We start from the raw sequence: 6,626 nt of genomic DNA on the forward strand, positions 1-6,626 counted from the left end.
ATGATACTTAAATCAAATTAAAGCTTTAAAAAAAATGTGTACTTTTCAATTTAAGAAAAAAAAAGAACTTATAAAAAAGTGTATATTATGATTTGTTATTAACACAATCGGTTCATAGTTGTCTTCAACATCTGCAGACTTAAAATGGATAAAAATAACTCTTTTACACACGTTTTCCGAAGTTGACTTTATGAGGATGCTTTTATTCTCTTCAAAAACCAGATCATCTGTCAAACTAAGTATGCTTCTATTTGTTTTTATATTCACATGAAGCAGTATATATTCAAAAACAAATACATCACATGAGGAGAAGTAAAAACTTGCCATTATAGCTTTCAGATCATTATTAGATGCTGGTATATCGATGAATATTTTGGATCAATCACCGTTTTATCCATTACCACTTGTTCTTTCCATTCGTATGTCGACTTCATACATCCAGGTGAATTTAAAATAAAAGACACTATACAGAGTCTCTCCGGTTTGTTTTCTTCATTATTTCTAACGTTTTACTAAGTATAGACGATAAGGACCAATTAACAACTTTTATTATTATATGACAAAAGAGATTACATTAGCTTGTCCATGGCCAAATTTCCTTTTCTGAATAATAGTATTCTGCTCTCACCTGCATATGGACTTAACTTCTTCCTTCTTATATTCAATACTTAAGAGCATTCTCTGATTAGGATTAATCTTTAAAACCTAGGTTCTACTGATAAATACATTGATATTACAGAATTTCACCAATTTCGTTTAAATTCAGTATTTCTTAATAATATGGTCAGTATAATGACATTGCTAGCAATTTTCACCTATCGTTGCTTCGCATTTTGGGTGACTTGTTTCCTATCAATTGTTAGACATTTGTTTTATGCTAAACTTGATAACGGAATGTTTCATCTATTTGATCAATACCTAGTGCTCACAACATGAAATATATGCAGATAACGACCAGTATTCAAGCTCAAATGTCCATTCAAACAATACAAGATAGAAGCAGAGCAAACACGGACCCCAAAACATCAGAGATGGGATCAGCTGCCATGGAGGAGATAGCATCCCCTGCCGACCTGTCACACCCGCCGTGTGCTACTTGTCATGATCGGAAAATAACGAAAAAATGCGTCGTCAATTCAGTGTCTAAATAATTGAACACCGTTTCACTGAAACACATTAAATTCACATAATTATATACATCATCAGGTTCCGCCACAAAGTTTTACATACATTATATACAAAAGGTTAGAATTTTTAACTTTCTCTGTTTCATCCTTTCTCCTGTCAACAGGAGTGCTTCCACCTTCTAGACACCGGATCCAACCTCTGGAATTTCAAAAGGTCCTTGTGTATTTATTAATTTTTTGAGACATATATCTGTTTGCTTTCTCTCTCTCTATCTATCTCTATCTCAAGATGTTTAAAAACCTTTAATATCATCCTTCCAAAATAACACTATAGTTACCAAAAGTACTGAGTATCAACGTTATATTTACATAGTTTATCAAGATTTTTGCATAAAGAGTGAAAACAATATTTACTTTATGATGCAAATTCTTATGTTCTAAGTCGTACATACGGTTTTGTTCTGGAAATTAAAAAAAATGTATATTCTACATTGATGTGATATATTGCTCGTTTTGGTTAGATAAAATATAGAATGGTCCTTAATCTAAAACAAAAAAGTTTTAAAGCAGCTGGTCAAATTATTAACTATAATAATTTTCTTAATTGTAATCTATAGTTACCTAAATTAATTTTTGTTAAGTTAATGGCAGACTACTTATATCTATAAATGAACAAAATCTATGTGACTAATTGATAACTTGCAAAAATATTGTCAACAAATTATATAGTCCGGGTTTATTGAAAGATATTCAATGGTTTGAATTTATAAATGCAAAAGTTTTAAAATATTCCTAAGTTAGCTACTGATTTTAGTGAATCAAAATTCCTTTAAAAAATCAAATAATATTTAAAGATTTTTGTTCTTGTTTCCCAAAATATCATTTATTTGCCTGTTTAGTTTAAATAAATGGTAACCAATGCAACCAACAGAAGGAAAAGAAATACAACTCTGTCAGCAGTAATCTACTAAGGTAAGAGTTTTTGTGCTTGAACCGTTATACTGATACTTTCAGTTTTTCAATTACATCATGCTTATTTTACCAGACTAACGTAATATGTGTTAATAACTGAATATCAAATATCAAATTTTTGATTGATTTTGAAAACCAGTTGCCTATTAAGTCGAAAAAGCAGTTGTATAATGCGTAGAAAAATTCATAAACATCACTTCTTGAATATATATTGGCTAAGTTCTTCTCAGCAGTTAATATTTTAACTTGGGGTGAATATTTTGGAGAGGAGTAGGGATAGAAGCTTACTTGAATGAAATATAGAGAATAACGAACAGTATTATATTCTAGCTCAAAAGTCAATACAAAATAGGAAAAGAGCAAACACAGGCCTCCTAACATCAGAGGAGAAATCAGGTGCCATGGAGGAGTGAGCGTCCTCTGCCGACCGGTCATATCCGCCGTGTGCTCCTTGTCATGATTGGGAAATAACGGAAAAATTCGTGTACAATTCAGTGTGTATATAATGGCCTAACAATTAGTATGAAAAACGCCAGTCAGCATTATTTTGACTCAATGATAAATTGTATTTGCTGACAAGGTCGACCAAAGTACTAACGAAATTATGACTTGAAACGAGACTGCAGATATTCTTGCTTCAGCAACTTGTCTGTCAATAACTTACCTCGTTTAAAAATTGTTAATATGTAGAGCATGCTCCTGCGTATCGAATCAACTGTGAATGAGATAAACCCCGTATAAGCAGGAGATGAAGGTATATTTGTGCATAAGTAAGGGAAGTTAACGATTGAATAGTCAGTCATCTCGATTTTGTCATTAATCTTGGTTGTTTGAATACCATTAACGTCTTTTTCAAAAAAAATATCTAAATGATTGGAATCCATTGAACAAATACTAGACTCCACAATATAATTATCTTTTTTGAAAGGAATATAATTATCTTTTTTGAAAGGAAAAAACAATGTAGTAGAATATAATACATATTTATATAATAATATGCTGATGAAATTCTTTTTAAGCATACGTGCTGAAGAGGTAAGCTTTTTCACGACTACATTCATAATAATCTTTCATATAAACAACAATATAGAAAAAAAACAAGAAACAGTACTTAAAATGTCACACCACTTAAATATCAATATACCTCCAACATGCATAATAAGGACATACAACATAGTATTCATCCAATCAAGACCATTTTCTAGTATCTGAATTAAAAATTAGCGACAAGCTCAGCAATTTCTTATATTTGATTTGAATTAGCAGTAATATTTCTAAATGATTTTGCATAAGAATTCAGAAGTTTTGCGGATTCATATCTAAAAGGCTTCAAACTATATGTTGTTGATTTTGTTTTTGGAACATAGATACTGATACATGTTTACCACAAAATAATATAAGTTATATATATCTCACAACTTTGCAAAAGCATAGGTTATATTACATTAATTTAAAAAAACATAGTTAGAAACCAAAGTTATGTCCCTTTGCACTCTCGTCGAAGTCGTGATATCGTTGCGTGTCGTTTAGCCAATGTAAATATTCGATTTTATTTGAGCATTCTAAAAAACAAATAAAGGATTTCAATAATCAGGACATAAATCTTCATTCAATATCTTGATTAAAGGATTAAGCCACGAGAATAAAAAAGAAAGATCTCTTGGAAAAAGACATTTATTTCAGCAGCATTTCCTAGATTGCTACCGATTATAGGAAATTTATCGAATTCAAGTGTTTGTTGTCTTGTGTCCTGCTTCAAGCCATTTGCACCATCCATTGATCTGGTAAAAAACACAACGTTAAAGGTGATTAGTTTAAGACGGCATCCTGCATTGTGCTATGTTAATTACTGTCTTGTGGTTAATGAACTAAAATGTCCCACTTCACATGGAATCGAAAATGTATTCGAGTTCAAAATAGGAAAGTTAATGCTTTATAGATAAATAGCTGAATATTTTCTGAATAATTTTCATAGGTAATGGGAATATGAATAATTCAAAAGCTCAAAGTCCCTGAGTGCAAATAATTAGGATTTCTCTTTATTTTTAGCTCATTGAATTTTAATAGGAAATATTTAGTGTACATGAGGTCCTTTTCCTTTTTTAATTTTTCAAACAATACTAAAATTTTTCTATTCATCTGCAAAGGATTTTCAATGAAATAGGAAACGAAGAAGTTTTTTCCAAACGAATCACTGAAAAGTAACATGATTATTGCTTCTGCTGTTTTTTCTTCAAACACTCATATGGTGTCTTTTGAAGAAAAAAAGTATGTCTTAACTGAAGCCAAATTTCCCTTTAAGTGAAATCATCAAAGCAAACTGAAAAGATTCTGTTAGACAACAAGCCCTTATTTTTTTTTTCATTCTTTGAGTCATTAGATATCCTATGCATACCTTCAAGGTCCCCAGAAGTATAGACGCTTTGTAAAACAATTTGTTTAATAATTCTCTATGATAATAAAAACAGAAAACAATATATACTTCACAATTTAAGGTAGTTGAATTCAGACTGCGTTAATAAATGTCGTGTTCTTGGTGGTATCCAATTAGTAACATCAGAAAGATGAAAAATCAAACAGAATAATAATCAATTTTAAATACATTTATCAACATATACACAAAACCAACCAAGTTGTGCTAGCTAAAAAACATATATATCTCTGGTCGGGTAGGTGACGTGATCTGCCAGATCAAACCTTTCTGTTATATTGCATTAATGGTTCTAAATACGTGTTTTCAATTCTTTGTCGTTTATAACTTATGTTGCAACTGCAAAATTCAATTGACCTGGAAAATTCGCTCTAGTAACAGTAACGCTTAAAAACGATACAAATCACAAATGAAAAAAATTATTACGGCATTTCTTTGAAATCGTTCAGTGACCATTAAGCACTTTAATAAAATGCTTTTATTAAGACCCTTTTTTCCAGTTTTTAGTCTTCTTTCTAGATGTGTCTTTCATTTTACTGACAGAATATGTCAATATGGCTCAGATTATGTACATGAATACTATTTTAAAATAAGCCATCTCCGGAAAAGCCAAAAACACGGTTACGATAGCTAATCACGGAAAAAATATCAAACACAACTTTGATTTTACGACCCACCAACGTAACGTTAATTTGAAATCTCATCACATTCCGGGCCAATCTTCTTTATTATATAACTGAGAGTCGATTAATTTTAGTACCAATCATCATAAATCTGTAATTAGTAATCATCTGTAATTACTACATGCAGACTTTATGCTGACATATAACCGAATGAACCGAAAATTTACTCTCGATACACTCAAAATTAAATTTGCTCTGTATACATTTATTTTAATTTTGCATACAGTGTCTGACTACAGCTGACGCCCTTCCTTACTACAAACTTATTTTTTTAAGTAAATTTTATTAAACCTTTAAATGATATTTTAATTTAACATTCTCATAAAATATTGGGTTTCAAGTTTCTGCGACTGTTGAAAGTAAATATTTTCCCTTGCATTTCCACTATACATGTATGCCTTAAAATATGGGTAGATGAGTCATTTGATACAAATTGTTACAAATCAAAAACACTTTTTATACCTGATATATATTTCCTCTGTGTCATCTCTCCACTAATCATATGCATGTGCTTTTTTAAAAGAATGTCAAATTTAGAAAGAAAAAAAACCAAAACATGGAGACCATCATACTTTTCGAAGAAAAAAAATGACTTGGATCAAACGCGCTGATCAGTTGTCGATTTAAAACGAAAACGGATTATGTTGCATCGATATCACATTCTTAGACAGATGTCCTGTATGAAAAGGTGTCATTCTTTTTAAGTCTACAAGCCAGGGATAGAAACTCGAGATATTCAATCGAAAACTCTCGGATTTCGATCAAAATAAGAAGCACACGCCGGGTGAGATCGCTCGGCAGGCGATGCTTACTCTCCACTATGGCATCAGGCCTGGGGGCCATAAAACTTAGATGAGCTTACTTTTGATCTCAGTCTCACTTTTCTTCTATTAATTCCTTTGAAAATAGTGAGACTGAGATCAAAAGTGTGCTTGTCTATGTTTTATGGCCCCCAGGCCTGATCCCACCTGTGATATTTTAGAGGTCCTTGTTAACTCGGCTCCTGATTTGTATAATTTGAATGGACATTTTTGCTTGTATACTGTTCGTTCTCTCCATAAATTTCATGTTTAATGTATATTATGTATACTATTTATGACTGAATAAAATCATAGTTTAATTTCGATCCTTGCATATTTGATGTTTTTGCTTTGCTTGACAGGACATTAACTATGGACTATTTATAAGCTACAATTCGCATCTTTAGCTAAATATGCCCATAAGATATATTCATCTATATTGTGTAAAATAAAAACCATGTAAAATTTCATAAATACATCCTGTTTATTATTTCTATTATTTTTTCTTGATCATTTGCAACCAGGCCATTATCCATTGCATCCATCCACCTTTGTCCGCTTGGTTCCTCAATTAAAGTATTGATTTTTGTCTCGATGTCATTGATCAGAAAAT

The sequence above is a fragment of the Saccostrea cucullata genome, unplaced genomic scaffold, assembly GCF_032062105.1.
Source record: "Saccostrea cucullata isolate Sc308-1 unplaced genomic scaffold, CSIRO_AGI_Scuc_v1 ctg130, whole genome shotgun sequence".
NCBI lineage: Eukaryota > Metazoa > Mollusca > Bivalvia > Ostreida > Ostreidae > Saccostrea > Saccostrea cuccullata.